The following is a 16,673-nucleotide window of genomic DNA, read 5'->3' as shown; positions in this document are numbered from 1 at the left end:
TCAGTTGTTGAATGCCCCATAGCAGGCATGCCCAACCTGTGGCCCTCCAGATGTTTTGGACTACAATTCCCATCATCCCTGACCACTGGTCCTGTTAGCTAGGGATCATGGGAGTTGTAGGCCAAAACATCTGGAGGGCCGCAGGTTGGGCATGCCTGCCCCATAGTTTACTACTGGAATCCCACAACTTTTAATTGAGCAGAAGTTTGAGGTGTGTTTGTTGCCCTGTTTTTGTCGTGCTATAGCACAGAGGGTGCCTCCAGACAGCAAGAATGCAGTAACGCTTAGGGAAGCATCACAGAACCTGAATGATGAATGAATATAATTCCACCACTGATGCCCCATTAAACCAGAATGGAGGACATTTTACCTCTGGAAAAACCCATCCATCTGGAGGGGCCCTAAGTCTGAGTGTATTCAGTGGGAAGTAAGTAAAGTATAAACTTGCATAGGATTGCATCGTTAGTGATCCAGTCTTCTGTAGAGATGCCCCTTTGTTCCATGCTTCAGAATTCACTGTAAACCAGGAGTTATTTTCCTAAAGACATCTGGCGCTTTCTTTCAAAGCTGACACATGCTTTCATCTAGACAAGTAAGGTGATCTTAAGGTTTGGATCAAAGTCTATCTTGCAGTTAATTGGTGTTAGTGAGGTAGGTTTGACAGGCTCGTGACACACGGCTCTGGAATGCCTGACGCTATTAAGGCCTGCCTGTTCTGACCCAGTCAGCTCAAACACATCAGCATTCTCTCGTCTGACTTCTCTGGGGATGGGCATCGGGGCTTACCAGCTTTCCACTGTATATTCTCCATCGCTATTCATGCCAAGAAGTGAAAACATCTTCGGAGTGAAGGAAAAGGCAATTACACAGAGGTGCGGGCGGTGAACGGGGCTGCTTGTGGCTTAAAAAATTGTTATTTAAGAAAGCCCACAAGAAACAAGAGGGCAAATGAAAGAGAAAGGGAGAGGAAAAAGAAGACGAGAAAGAGGGAACCAGCAGCAACAAAATTCTTTTTTTAAAAATAATAATTTTTATTATTCTTAAGGAAATCAGCCCTGAGTGCTCCCTGGAAGGACAGATCGTGAAGCTGAGGCTCCAATACTTTGGCCACCTCATGAGAAGAGAAGAATCCTTGGAAAAGACCCTGATGTTGGGAAAGATTGAGGGCACTAGGAGAAGGGGACGACAGAGGACAAGATGGCTGGACAGTGTTCTCGAAGCTACGAACATGAGTTTGACCAAACTGCGGGAGGCAGTGCAAGACAGGAGTGCCTGGCGTGCTATGGTCCATGGGGTCACGAAGAGTCGGGCACGACTAAACGACTAAACAACAACAACAATTTTTATTGAGTTTACATTATTTTTACCATTATCACAATCTGTTAAAATCATAACATCACCTATAGTCTTGCTCAAACTGAGCCTCGGCTCCCCCCCCCAATTATTTGGCTTTCATAAATAATCACTTACAACTTAGCATTTCTACCGTATATCAACCTATTTACCCTCTTTCATGCTTTACCTTAATAATTGTAAAGAGATTCCAAAAATTAGCATTATAAAATTCACTGAAGTGAATTTAGACAATATATGAGAGAACAATCTAAACATTTGAAAACGCAGGTTTGAGCAGCAACAAAATTCAGCGTTCCTGTTTATTGCTGAAGTTTGCCCCCATTTTCCCACCCTCAATATTTCCATGCTCAGACCTCTTTGGGCTGTTTGGGGAGTTTCTCCCTCTTTCAGTTTCAGCCCCACCCCAAAAATATTTTTTTGCACCTCTGTAAATCTTGGCTCCCCCACAAACCTGCTGACACCTTACCCTTGTGTCACCCTTGGGTGCTGCTGTTTGGCAATGGCCTCCATAGCTTGAATACCAGAATTAGAGGGAATAAGATTTCCATAAAGCCTATCTTCACCAGAGCTTCTCCTGAATTTAACTTGCTCTGTCGGTGGCAAACCAGTTATGTGGGAAACGTCAAATTAAAGGAACCCTGCAGAAAGCTGTGTACTTTTGTTGTACTTTCAAGTTCTGCGCATAATCTAAGAGTCCACTAGATCAGTTGGCTAGAGCATGGTGCTGGTATTGCCAAGGTTGCATGTCAAATTAAAAAGGAACAGCTGCGCATTCCTGCATTGCAGGGGCTTGGAGTAGAGATCAGGGTTTCCCAACCTCAGGTCTCCAGCTGTTTTTGGACTACAACTCCCATCATCCCTAGCTAGTGGGACCAGTGGCCAGGGATGATGGGAATTGTAGTCCAAAAAGAGCTGGAGACCTAAGGTTGGGAAACCCTGATCTCGCCAGATGTTTTGGGACTACAGTTCCCTTCATTCCTGACCACTGGTCCTGTTAGCTAGGGATGATGGGAGTTGTAGTCCCAAAACATCTGGAGGGCCGAGTTTGGGGGCGCCTGGACTAGATGATCCCCAGGGTCTCTTCCAACTCTGATTCTGTGACCTGACCTTATGCTATTTTAAAGCTGACAAGTAGCTGAGACTTCCCACTTCTGAGTAGGGATGGAAGTGAAATTAGACTTCTCTGAATTTTGCAGCACACCTTTCCAGCCAAGTGTGTAATATTTGAAAATTGCACATAGTGGGGCAATGTGTACCTAAAGTTGCATATATGGTATTAGTAAATATAATACAAAAATGCATTTTATTCGGGTAATTGCATACAAAACTCTATAGTTGAGTAGAAATTCACACTAAAATGCTGGTGAAATTTCATGAGGCCTTTTAATTTTTTTAAACACACATACACACACACAGAGAGAGAGAGAGAGAGAGAGAGAGAGAGATAAGGAAAGGTAGAGAACGGAACTTTAGATTGGAAATGCTAGAAGCTAAGAGAAACTGAAATGGACACATTTGTCCATCCCTCCTGAGTGAGTAAACATGCCTTATACTGGGCTGGACCTAATGGTCAGGGGTCCCTTTACCTTTACCTAAAGCACTTCTTGTACCCCTGCCCCCCACTACTAATCTTCATGTGAAAGGCAAGTCAGATGAGACCTACGAGGTCCATGCTCAGGTCTTCTGAATCTGGTCAGGGCTGCAGCAATGGGGGAGAGTTGTCGCTCCCCCTTTGCCATTTTGCTGATTGTTAAGTCCTTGCTCTCCCCTGAAACCGTTCCTGTTGATCTTGATTTGTTGGGTTTTGTTATCTTTGTTTGTTTATTTGTTGGGGAGGATCTTAACTTTCAAGCCAATATGGTTTCTCTTCCTTGTTTATTTTTTAATTTTTTTTCAAAGCTAACAAGCCAATAGAAGCCTTGATTTTGATACAGCATTTCCCCCCGATCATAGCTGCCAAGTTATCCCTTTTTTAAAGGGATTTTCCCTTAAGCTGAATAGGCTTCCTCGCGAGAAAAGGGAAAACTTGGCAGCTATGCCCCCGATATAGTATTGTTCACACGGGGCATTTTGTTCACGAAATACAGCTGGGAAGCTGAGGGCAGTCAAGCCACTGTTTGAAGTGGTTTGTAAAAGAAAGAAAGAAAGAAAGAAAGAAAAATTCTCCAGCCACATATTTAAAGGTGAGTCCACCCCAAGGAAATCCTTAAAAATCAACCACCCACTCTGCAAGTCACTCAATACTTCCCTCCATACATACACACACATTTTTGCAGGCGACCAATTAAAGAATGTGTGTGTGGTGTTTGGCGCCCTTTAACTCTGCATGCTGTTTTCTTTTTTGGGGTACCCAGCTTTTCACCCATGAAAATGCCACAGAGAGATGAAAATATGGTACCCAAACAGCAACGACTGATGGACAACTAGAGGATTGATTCCTGTGGCTGCAGTCAGACTTAGTGCTTATTTTATGCACATGATTTCACACCCCCCTCTTGTGAAAAGGTTTGCATAATCCACAGTTTGATGGCTTGCAAAACTGTTTTGGATCATCTCCCTGGGGCTGTTCCATTGTGGGGGCGATGCTTCTATTTTTACTTGTGGCGGCAGCGATTTTCTTTTCCACATTCCATTAACTTTTCAACCAAGTTTTTTTTTGGGGGGGGGTGCTGGGAGGGGGCGCAATATGGCAAATATACTTAACATTTAGAAAATAGTCAAGCAAGCCCGATGGCAGACTGCTTTCCACATTGTCAGATATATCAAGGAAGACGGCAATCGTTGAGTCCGTTGTTAGATTACATGCATAAACCCCAAATGTTCCACACCAGCGATGGCTTTTTAACATGCCTAAGCTCTGAGGGCTGATTCAAAGAGACTTTGATGGAATAACCAGAGTTTATGCATTAGACTTGAAAGGTATTTGAATATATTCCACTTCAGTGTTTTAGCTCTGGCACATCCAAGATTTACTTCTAACCCTCTTTCAAGAAAATTGAAACTGTTTTACATAGCTTTTCAAGTACTTCCAGAGAAATGCCACTGGAAAAAGTAGACATTTGGTTATACAATCTTAATAACTTCTTTGATTATTCAAATTTTAAGTTATAACCTCAGGCAAGCTTTTTATTTTGAATCCAGCAATACTCTCTGGGTGGAAAAAAAAAGAAATTAGATACCAGTACATAGTGGGAAAGACTTATTTACCAACATGAAAGATATAACATGTTTATGGTACCTACTGAGTTTTAAAGGAAAAAACCTCAATGCTTTATCCGTTGTTTCATATACCCCAGTGCATTTCCTTCTTTGGAAGACTTCTCAATTTACATTTTGCTTGAATAAATAGAAGCACTATTATATAAATCTGCCAAAGTACCATTCACTTGTATCAGCTTGCCTACTGCCTAAGGTTGGTGGAGATGCCCTTCTCTGTGTCCCACCTATGGTGCAGACAAGGTAGGGTCTTTTCTGTGGCTGCCCCCAAATTGGAACAATATGCCCCATTAAACTTAGGCAGACCTCTTTCTCGCCATTTTTGGCCACTTAATAAAGGCCTTTTTAATTCTGACAGTTATAAACCTTGCTGGTCAGATCATGTTTATCTGAAGACAACGTTTCTTTAAAAAGGTGTTATGCTTGCCTCTTTTATCTCATTTTGATGCTGATTTATTGTGAGGGTGTGGTTTTAATTGCTGTAAGACGTTGTGCATAATGGTGTTTGTGTGTGTGTGTGTGTGTGTGTGTGTGTAATAATGTCTAAATAAATAAAGGGATACCATGTGCAAATGCTTCATTTTTGACTGCATGTGCCATGAAATAAGGAACCAGGGTGGATCATGGCTCCACGCCACATAGGGGAACCCGGATCCAAATAACTAATAGCAGAAGAAAAATAGCCTGCTTGGGATGTTCCCTTATGCAAGATTCTGTGGAAGAGTTCATTCCTGCAAGGTTGTTCAAGATGGACATGTCTGAGTACAGTCGTACCTTGGGTCCCGAATGCTTTGGAACTCAGTCGTTTTGGCTCCCGAACGCTGCAAACCCAGAAGTGAGTGTTCAGGTTTGTGAACGTTCTTTGGAACTGGAACGTCTGGCAGGGCTTCCGCAGCTTCTGATTGGCTGCAGGAGCTTCCTGCAGCCAATCAGAAGCCACGGTTTGGTTTCCGAACATTTTGGAAGTCGAACGGACTTCTGGAATGGATTCCGTGCGACTTCCAAGGTACAACTGTAGTTATGTTCCCTGACTATTTCCCATGTTTCGATCTATATACCCATTCTGTCCCACTCCCACATCATTTGCATGAAAATTTTGCCTTAATTTTTGAACTGTCTTTTTCAATATATGCATGAATCATTGGATGGTTTTTAACCAAAATTTTTGTATCCATTTTGGTACTTTTTAAAAAAACATTTGCAAAAACCAAAGGATAACTGTGTCTTGAGCCTTATGTTCATCCAGGAAGGAGGAATCAGACTGGATCACTTACAAAATGATTCCGCTTTTGCAATCTCTTGCACAAAGGGAGGGGCATACCACTCTAGTGTGAAAGGTAAAACATGTGTATCCAGCCTAAACGTGTTTAAAGACCTCCTCTTTATCCATGAAAACAAAACTCTCATGGCCTCTCTTTCTGCCAAATACTCTTCTCCTCTTCTTCATCAAAGGTGGAAATTATGCCACCAATTATACCATCCAAAAAAGTCAGTGAGTGCCCATTATTCTTGCACATTCCACAATGCAGCCCTAGAAGTAGCTATTGCATTTTCCCTTGTAAAAAAAGAGAGCTGTGCTTTGATTGATTGCAAAATGTGACATCTGTAAAGCAGAAATGGATGATGAGGGCAGTATGCAACAAACAAGAAACAAATGTCAATTCATTCTAGAAAATGATTATGTGGAGATCTTGGTTCTTGGTTTATTGTGATGGGAATAGCCTAACCTCCCCTCAGGCTTACACACCTGCTTATTCCTCCTCTTCCAACGCAGTTGTGAGAAGGAGTTGGGTAGCTTTCACTTCTGTTTTTGATTAATAGGGACTTGTGTCGTGCCATCCAAACAATCAATATAGGGTTATCCTTAACTGTAGTTTGTTTGCGACTAGCCAACATCAAACCATGGCTTATTTCAACAAACCATGGTTATGGCTATTCACAGGTTAGGGTACAGACAACACACTAAACTGTGGTTAATCTGAAACAGAAATGGAAGCTTCCAACTTCTCATAGCTACATTGGAAGGGAGTGGGTGAGCTGTCCAAATGGTTCACTATGTCCAATGTTGTCAACACACACACACCCTTATAAAAAACCCATAACTTCAAAGGCTTATTGGTCCTGACCAGTTGAGTTAGAGAACAAATACATATGATTTTATTTGAAGAAAATGGGGGTTTGGCCTGTCCTGTACAATTTTACCTCTTTTCCTCTTCGAGACTCCCCAAGTGACATGTGCAACGGGTTGCTACGATACAGGTCAGTTAATGACTTTGTGTCCAAAATTAATACCAAACATGAAAGGTTGTCACATCCAAGGGAACCTCTTCTGCCTACCCCCCCCCCCCACTTTCTTGCAAAAAAAGGAAAAATGTTTGTAAAAGGGTAGCCAGGGATGAGAGGAGAGGGAGAAGCATAAAGGAAAAGAAATTCAATTTAGTTGACAAACAATTTAAATGCTTAATTAGGAATGGAAAAAAAAACCCAAGCAGGTGGTGCATTATTCTGCCAAATGAGAGCTAGCGCATGGCGTGTGCTTGAATCAAAATGAAAAATGTGAAGACCCAAAATACAGGGCTGTATAATAGCATTTGAGCGGCTGAGATGAGCTTCTGATTATGTGAAGAAATCCAACCAGGATGGGGGTGGGGGTGGGGATAGACTCTGATTTGCCTGCAGAAAGACGGATCCCCAATTCTGCATTTGAGATTTACATGGATTGATCATTGCATTAGCCGGGGCTACATTTAGCTGTGCATTCCCAGCGGACAGGCGAAATGATGGCCCAGAAGAAAACTGCCACATTTCAAACACTCCAGCTGTGCTTTGCCACCATTGCTACCTTCTGCTGCCAAATTCTGTAATTTATTATTTTCTCCCTCCCTCCTCCCGCCTTCTATGAAAATATTGCTAATCTGTTAAATGAAGGAAAGACCAACAAGAGAATAACACAAGGAGAAAATGTGTGTGTGTGTGATCTGTTAAAACTTTAGAATTTCTTTATGCATTGCTAAAAATAATGGGGAAAACCCCCATCCCCATTCCGGCAAATATGGGTTGTACTAGCAATTAAGAAATCTTTGTTTTGGGGTTGACTGTGCCCTTAAAGGCAGAGGAGGTGGATTAATAAGTGTGCAGAACGCGATAAAGAATACTGTAAAAAAAATGATAATAAATAATAAGGCGTTATTTTTGTTATTTATTGAAGCCCAGAGAACAGGCTCTAGAGGACCAATTGTGGCCTTGTAGAAGGCAGAAGCAGCTTTGGTCCTGGTTTCGTGAGACAGGTCTGTGTTTATGTCTGTATCAATACGGCATGGCACAGCGCATAGATCTTTTTTCCTGTAGCCAGGCAAGGCCCTGTAACGTCTCTACTGTCAAAAAGAAACATGTTTTCATTAAAAAAAATATTGCTGCATGTCTAAGCCAGCATCACATATGCAGGGAGAGAAAGAGAGATCCCCAGCCCCTATGCATTTGGGGGTTTCTTACCTTTGTTTCCTTCTGAAAGGATTTATACAAATAACTTCCGTGAGCTGAGAGGGAAGGCATACCTGTTAACACAAAATGGCCCAAATCTGGGATACCATCTTTCGGGTCCACACTCCTGCATGACTCATGTGACCCATGTAATATGCTCCCACCCCAGCACTTTTTTTTGGACACAGCACACCAAAACATGCATTTTGGGGTGTTGTGCTCGAAAAAGTGCAGCCCCAAATAACATGAGATTGCAGGAGCCATTGTGATCGCTGTCTTCTCATGAGGGAAAAATGGGATGTCTCTGGAACAAGTATGGGAAGGTGGGGGCAAAGGTCATGGGGGTGATGAGCTCCAATATCAGTCATAATCACAGTAGCACCATTGAAATGAATGGATTTAAGTCCGTTGACGTTAATGGGTCTATTTTTGAACAAGACTCATGTCAGGTGTCGCTCATAGATTCCTCCCAAATATGGTCCTGCTAAACAGGTACTTCGCTGTTCTCTTTGGAACTCAGCCAAGCAAGAACCTAATGGAAAAACCAATTTCTTTCCAGCTTTTCTGCTGCCTCAAATTTTAACGGATTAGTCCTGGAGGTGTGGAAGGAGCACTGTGATCAGGGAAGCGAGCCAAAGAAGAGAAAAAGAAAGGGGGGGGGAAGAAGCACTGTACATTTTTATTACTGAGACTGAAATTTCACAGAGCATTTAGACAGAATGTTTCTCCAGTGAAAACCTGGCCAGGCTGAGCCAGAGAGAGAAAGAGCTGACCTTTGAAGAAGTTCGACCAGGCCATGCGTTGCGTCTTCTGGATTGCATTAGAACAGCAACTGACAGCGAGAAAAGGAAGGACATCCTTCATTGAGACCAACGAGTTCCAGGTTAAGTCAGATGGGGTGTGGGGAACCTCGAGGCCAGGGGCCCAATGCAGCCCTCCACCCCCCCCCCCCGGCCATGCCACCCACTCCCAATCCATATCTCTCACCAGTCTTTCTTCACACCTTATTTCTGACTGCCTGGAATGTATCCTTGATCTCCGTTAATACCTCTTCTTTGCCTAAATGAATAGAGAGGGGTGTGAGAGAGACGTGTGTCTGAGCAACCATCTCCTCATCCTGATGCAGGATAGGACCCTTAGTAGTGGCACACTGCTTGTCAAATTCATTGCTTTGGCAGACCTGGTTGACCCCCCTCTTTGCCCGCCTCTAGGTGGCAAGTTAAAACACAGCTATTCAGGTGAGAATCTGATCAAGGTGAAAGAACTTTCGTCTGCTTGATCTTTTCAGCACCTGCTGTTGTAATAGGGCTATCGCAGTCACACTTCTTCTGGCTCCAACTCCTTGGAACTTAAGCCAGCTGCTCCTTGACTCAGGAAACCAGATTGAGCTCCCTTTCTTAGTCTTTCTGCCAGACATAAGAAACCCTGTTCATTGTGTGTGGAGCAGAAATCTGATAAAACTGCCCACCGTTCCCTTCCCACAACTCAACATGCTCAATCCAGGTGTGCTTCCTCCATTACTGGTGAGGCCGCTCACCTTCAGTTTCCTCCCACCCTCAATGGTAAAGCCTTGCAAGCAGAAGGACCCAGGTTCAAGCCCTGGCATCTCCAAGTAGGGTTGGGAGACAGTCCTGTTTGAAATCCTTTAGAGGTGCTGCCTGTCAACATAAACAATACTGATCGAGATGCACCAATGATCTGACTCAGTATAAGCAGCTTCCGATGTTCCTATGGCTCCTTCCAAGACTTGAAAACCCCTGAAGAGAATTCAGAAGCTGATTTGGAAACGCCACCCTCTCCATTTTCAACCTGGCCCTGTTTTTCTACAGGTTGGACTGGCAGAATGGAGGAAGCTCCTTTTCCTCAATGTGTTGTAAAATGTATTTTTAAAAGTAACGTCAGCCAAATCATCCATTAGTTAGTTTTCCTCCTTGATGAAATGAAGGTATATGAATGACATTCAGGAGATGTGAATGCCAGGAGATCTAGAACATGCCAGTTGATCTACAATTTACTTTGAGTTTGTTAACCTCTCAGAGGCTCACGTGTTTGCTTGGCTGTTTTCCTTGACGTGGGTCAGCTGAGCAGGAAAAAGATCAAGATTTCTCTGATTTAACAACATATGGAAATATATCCACTAAAACAAAGAAGGGGAGGGGGAAGCCTACTAAAATTAAATGCATTCACTTCTTTTCAATTAAGAGGTTTTCAGTTCCAATCTAACATTGCTTGAAGGAACTGAAATTCCTAGACAGGACAGTGATAACCATCCTGCTATCTTATTTACCGTGACTTTGTTCCAGAGGTTATCTCTCTCTCAGCAGACATCTGCTACCTGATACAGACCTGAAAATATGTTTCTTGTGGGTCCAGGTTTTTCAGCTGCCGATGTCTGCTTGCGATATGGAAGGTTTCCTGGCCCTCAATCATTCTTGTTACTAATCCATCCATTCCTCTTGCAGGACCTGGATAGGATCAGGCACACCAAAGAGCTGAAGCTTAAAGGCTGAAAAATCTTGCACTCCATCCTTCTATGCCACCAGAGCAATCCCCACTGGAAAGGCTGCGGCATGAGAAGGAGCTGATGAATGACGGCTTGGGGATGATACAGCGACGACACCGCAACCGTAACCCTTCAGTGGCTGGTGATACTATTGGTTCATCATGCATGTAAGAGCTGTAGCTTCTTTTCTAATGAGAACTTTTGTCACTTCTCTTACAGTTTGGGCATCCTGTTGTATACCTGCTTTGTGTATATGTGGGCTGGCTTCAGGGTGTTGGTTGGGGGGCACCAGTTACATGTCCATTCAGTGGAGCCATTGAATAAGGAAGGAAGCCATTGAATAAGGAATGTTCATTCAGTGGAGCCATTGAATAAGGAAGGACAGGGCCGTCTTAAGCACCTCTGGCGCCATGGTGCGACGGATCCCTCCGGCGCCCCCCCTGCCCCATTTCCCAGTGCAGCAGGCAAGTGGGCGCAGCGCTTCTGCTGCAGGCGCTGCTGCCGACGGGCAGGCTGGCGGGCACAGCTGCGCGGTGCCCCCCTGGCGGGCTGGCGCCCTGCGCCCTGAGGAAGGAGTAGAATGAATGGGAGAACCCTCTGCTCAGATGACTTGCCGCATGCCAAGCATCACATGATCAGGGGAACAGGCTTCTTAATGGAACCCACAAGCCACACCCACTTTTAGTCAAATCATGGTCCCTTCTAAGTACAGTAACTATGGCATCCCCTGAATTCCTTGCAATTCAAGCACCACTCAGGGCCATGCTGACCATAACACTATCCTTTAGACCAGAGCTTTCCAAACTTTTCATTTCGTGACACAGTACTTCAGTTTTACTAGCAAATTGGAGGCTAAACTAACTTTTTCCAGCCCTGGGAGGAGCTTGGAGAGTGTTTGTGTGACACACCTACACACTGCAGCTGACACACTAACGTGCCATGACACACAGTTTGGAAAGCTGTGCTTTAGATTTATATGGAAAGGGACATAGGAAACTGCCTCATGCTGAGTCATGCCATTGGTTCATCTAGCTCAGTATCGTCAGTGCCGGATTTATGTATAGGCTAAGTAGGCTGAAGCCTAGGACCTCTAAATCTAGGGGGCCTCGCCAACCTGCCTGCTCCCCAGCGGGCAGTCTCTCCTCTCCCAAAATTGCAAACCCAAGACTTCATGCGAGGGCAGGATAACTTGGGCCTCTAAATCTAGGCGGGCCCGCCAACCTGCCCGCTCCCCAGTGCCCCAGTCTCCCCTCTCCCAAAATTGTAAACCCAAGACTTCATGCAAGGGCAGGGCAACTCAGGCCTAGCAACTATGAGACTCAGGGCTATAGGAAAACTGGTGTTATTAACAGTAATCCTTCTAGTTGGTTAATTGGTTTGGCAACTTCCATGCACATGACGTGTGATGCTAATTATTTCCCCAGAGAGTTAAAGGATAACTAATCAGAGGCAGCTACAGTTGCAAATGGCAACAAAATATCTGTGAAAGGAAGAGGAGCAGGTTTGCTCAAGTGTGTTGCAGGTAGAAATGCTGTTTATAATGAAGTGAGAGCAGTAGTTCATTCATTTGCTTGAATGAACAAATAAGAAAGTTTTGAGAATTTAAATTCTAGATTAAAATTGATTACTTCATTGAGAAGGGGATTATAACAAAAACACTGGGGCCTGATTCGAATAATAGAGTGCCTGGTATCTGGTGGGCAGACCAAAGCACTCGTCAGGAGAGCTATGAGATTCAGATGAGGGTCAGATGCCTTGTCAATCCCAGCAGGTATATAACAGGAAGACCCAGCCTGCCCATGACACAACATTCCTGCTACCTAATGGGATAATAATTGTTTTAAGTGTACGGGTTTAGCCATATGAAGAATATGTTTATTCAGTTGGGCAGCAAAGTATTGCTAGGAACCTTAAAAAAAACATATAAGGCATACTCTCATATACTGCTTTTAGACATACAGTGGAATTGTCTATAAATGTGATGTGTAAGGACATTTCATACCTCATTTAGGCATCTGAAGAGAAACTGAAGTATGAGTGGATACAGTGACACATCTTTGTACTGGTGACTTCTGAAACCATTAGTGATAGCCGTGTGTGCTATTTCTGACCTTTTATTTTAACCGCCACACAGATCATTCTCCTACTGTCCTCCTGAAGTGCCAGAATACTTATGTAACAAAAAGGCTACCTTCAAGGGTGGACTCTGGACTCTTCTTGCCCTTTACGAGGCAAAAAAAAGGCATCCCTGCAGCCTGCCCAGAGCACAACATTCGAAATGTGATATTTCACAAGCAGCTTCGAAAAATCAAACTGTGCATATCCCTGCCTAATTCTCCCAAGATCTTGCCCTCCAGAGCCCACTGACATTTTGGTGCCAACCCCCCGCCCAGGATCTGTGAAAAAACAAACAAACAAACAAACAAACAAACAAACAGGAGCCTAGCATTTCCATCCTGTCAAACATTTACTCAGTTCTTTTCAAAATAAAAACAATTTGTTTCTTTTCCTTTTTAAGCAGGAAACGATTATCTGCTGAACTGACTGCTACTGAGTTCAAACCAGTTTAGAAGTTTGCATTTGTGGCCCCAAAGTTCCAAGCCTGGATCCACATTGGACTCGCCACCCAAGCTGCCGATGCCTGAATTGTAGCTGAACCTTTGTGAACTCATCCTGGGGCTGCTTTAGATGTCTGGGTCAATGCAGACAGCCTTGCTCATATTCTTTGCCTCCATCGAACAGAGCAAATAAAAAACATTCAGTTATGAAAAAAAATAATGCAATCCATGAAGCCTACATTCTTATCTTTGAGTTGCCTGATTTATTCTACCAACATAACTCAGGTCTGCAAATAACTCCATGAGAGAGTCAGAGGCGAATGGAGGGAGGGAGAAAATCCAGAGAGGTTTTCCAGACTCACCCAGCCTTTCTAACACAGTGCTTGTTAAGTTTAAAAAACCCCAATTTTTAATTTTTACAGGATAGCAACTTCTGTACATGAGCCTGCAATTCTGTAGCAAACACATGGCTATGCAACAGAGCCCTGGAAACGGATGATGAAGAAGAAAAATGTGCGAATGTAGCAAAATATTAAGAGGAGAGGAAAGCACAAAAGATTGATCGCAACTTGGTTTTCGTTAAACACAATCAGCTCGGCTTGAGTTTTGTTTTGCTTTCAATCGTTTTGTTTGTCACTTGGCTTTGACACCATAAGAGGCTTGGATTGGAATTACCACCAAAACCACTTTTCATTTTATTATTATTATTCTGATTTAGAAAAGGGAATGGCTTCTGGCTCTGGAGTATAGACATATGGAAATCTGCTTTTCTTTCCAACAAGGAGAAATAAATTGTCAAACAGTGGAGAACGGAATGTTAGCCTCAATAAAGAAAATGGAAGCTTCTCTAACTCCTTTCATTTTTGATACTTTTCACAGATGTGACCTTATTTCTCCCCCCCTCTTTCCCCCCCGCTTCCAGTTATTGTTTCATTCTGATTTATAGGCAGACTAATTCAGAGGAAGCAGAAATCAAGGCAGATGTTTTTGGGACATCAGCATCAGATTTTGTTTTGTTTTGTTTTGTTTTCGTAGGCAGGCCAGCTCACATTCAGAACCAGGAAAACATTTTATTATTCCTGAAGAGCAGGATGAACCCATTCAGAAGAGCAAAAGCTGGAGAGATCGGTGATTTGGTTGGCTTTGTTATCCGGTATCCGAGAACATATGGAAGGAAACCCTCCCGAAACAGCTGTGTGCAAATTCCCATTTGCTGTGGCTCCATTGTGCTCCCACTGCTGGTGCTTCAAGCCAAGCACCTTTGACATTAGCCAAAATCCATATGTATCCTATAGATTCTGCAGGAATTCTGCTGTTTGATTTCTTTCCCCTCAAACCAGCCTCCATCTGGTCTGAATTCATAAGCTCCATTGTGAATCTCAGAGCCACGTACTTTTCAGATGTCCGTTGTGCATGTGCAGATGACATCGCAGGTGTGAAGCCCTCATTGTACAGGAGCTCAGGGGTGGCATGTTGCAGGTGCGAGGAAACAACTCAGGTGATGTGTGGGTAAACAAATGAAGGAAGTGATGTGTACAGCAATGTAAAAATACAACTTGAAATGCCCTGTGGTGGTGGAGAAAGCTATCTTGCTGCATTTTAAGCTGCTAAAGGTGTGCTTGTGTCATAGACTGGCTGGATGCAGAGGAGTTTTTATTTGTTGTATTATTTGTTGCCTGATATGGATGCGTCCATGCTTTCCAACAGTTTTGTTTGCTGTGGTTGGGGAGAAAAGGGAAAGAAACAGAAGCAAGTCTGTCCAATCAATTGCTGTTTTGTACCACCGGGGCCACATGATATGAGATCAGGATATTGCTGGGCTATAAAATGTAATGCTTGCTTGCTCCTTCATTATTAATTCTGAAATTTATTTTTTGCAAGGAGTGAACTAACCAATTTTGGCTCGGATATCTTGTGTATTCCCCAGCTTGGTAGATGTGTTATTATTTGTGTTGAGCACTGTTTGTCCATGACAGATGGTTTTAAGCAAATACACAGAGTTGAGTTGAAGAGGAAAACAACAGATATAAAAAAGCATGAGAAGGAAGGCAGGAAGGCAGGAAGGCAGGAAGGCAAGAGAGAGAGAGAGAGAGAGAGATGCAAAGTAAGAGCATAATTCTGTTGATTCTACCTGGGGGGGCGTTCTTCAGACTGTCGTTAATTTGCAGGAGGAATTCAAGTGCATGCAAGATTTGCACAGTTAAAAGTGTGCTCTGTGAGCAGAACAAAAGAAACAGAATTTTTGCAGTTAGGAAAGTGAATGAGAAATGCATTGAAAAAATGTGGAAGGAATGAATAATAAGTGGGAAGATGTATAAACATGTTGCCAACAAATAAGGATGGATGCTCATTGTCATACAACCTGCCCACAACAAATCATAATCTAATTCTCAATGAAGACTGGATACAATCTCAGTTCTGCATAAGCTTTGTGCAAGCAAATCAATAAACAGGTCATCTGAAAGGAACCTTTTCCCTGACAAGAGGTTTTCTCACTATAAAAATGGGAGGAAGTGGCAGAAAGTTCAGTATTGGCCACTTTATTACTAGTATTTATTACTATTGAACCATTTTATGATTTACCTTCTCCCACCAATAATCTTGACCCCAGTGAAAGTATGACAAATAAATAATTAGTTCCATTGGATTGTACATTAACACAATGCTCTTCACAGACTCAAAATTCATACAAGTCCAAAATGATCCCCCATTTTACAGGTGCAGAACTGAGGAAGGGAGACAGCAGCTTGCCTGCAGATTCCAGTACAGTCGTACCTTGGGTCTCAAACGGAATCTGTTCCGGAAGTCCATCCAACTTCTGAAAATGTTCAAAAACCAAGGCATGGCTTCTAATTGGCTGCAGGAGTTTCCCGCACTCAATCAGAAGCCTCGGAAGCTGCGTCAGATGTTCAGCTTTCAAGGAACGTTCAAAAACCAGAACACTCACTTCTGGGTTTGTGGCATTTGGGAGCCAAAACGTTTGACTCACAAGGCATTCAACAACCAAGGTATGACTGTACCAAATTGAGATTTAAACCAGATTTCTCCTCTCCAGATTCCACAGCTTTCCAGGGTACAGTACCTAATCTCATCTTCCTTACAAGCCAAATCAGAACAGATACTGGGGAGACTTTGTGAATTCCTTAATAAAAGCCTTCTGGCATTCATCCTAGGGTGATTTTGCCTGAACTTGTTGACATTCGATGTGTCCTTCCTTTTGTGTGGCAATGTCCCTCCCTCCCCATGAAATGAGACACAAGACACAATGAATAAATTTTTGATCTTGTTGACATTCGATGTGTCCTTCCTTTTCTTCGCTCCTGCTGCTAATCCCCAAACTCTCCCCATCCCTGGTTTATCTTCATATCGTAGGCTGCATATCCTCTGGGATGTGATAAATTTGGAAGTGTTCTCTACCTCTTCTAACCCAGCTCTCACCACCTCCAGCCAGTTTAGCCAATGTCCAGGGGTGATGGGAGTCAAAACCCAATAATATATTGGGGCTCAGGGTTGAATAACACTGAATCTAGTGCATTGCCAGTGCTTAAAACATATTTGGT

At 43.2% G+C, this 16,673-nt stretch overlaps 1 long non-coding RNA gene across 7 annotated transcripts in view; it reads left to right on the top strand.

Moving 5' to 3' along the window:
- LOC118092258 (uncharacterized) overlaps positions 1-14,952 on the top strand; it is a 71,305-nt gene extending 56,353 nt beyond the window's left edge. For all 7 annotated transcript variants that reach the window (XR_009558383.2, XR_015946424.1, XR_015946427.1 and 4 more), the window contains 2 exons: positions 10,515-10,722; positions 13,074-14,952. This is a non-coding gene — a long non-coding RNA (uncharacterized LOC118092258). The remainder of the gene's footprint in view (positions 1-10,514; positions 10,723-13,073) is intronic.
- Positions 14,953-16,673: the final 1,721 nt, after the last annotated feature.

Source organism: Zootoca vivipara, chromosome 11 (assembly GCF_965207765.1).
Source record: "Zootoca vivipara chromosome 11, rZooViv2.hap1.1, whole genome shotgun sequence".
In the NCBI taxonomy this organism is placed as follows: Eukaryota; Metazoa; Chordata; class Lepidosauria; order Squamata; family Lacertidae; genus Zootoca; species Zootoca vivipara.
The sequence above is the reverse complement of the archived record's forward strand: the minus strand, read 5'-3'. Positions and strand labels throughout refer to the sequence as shown.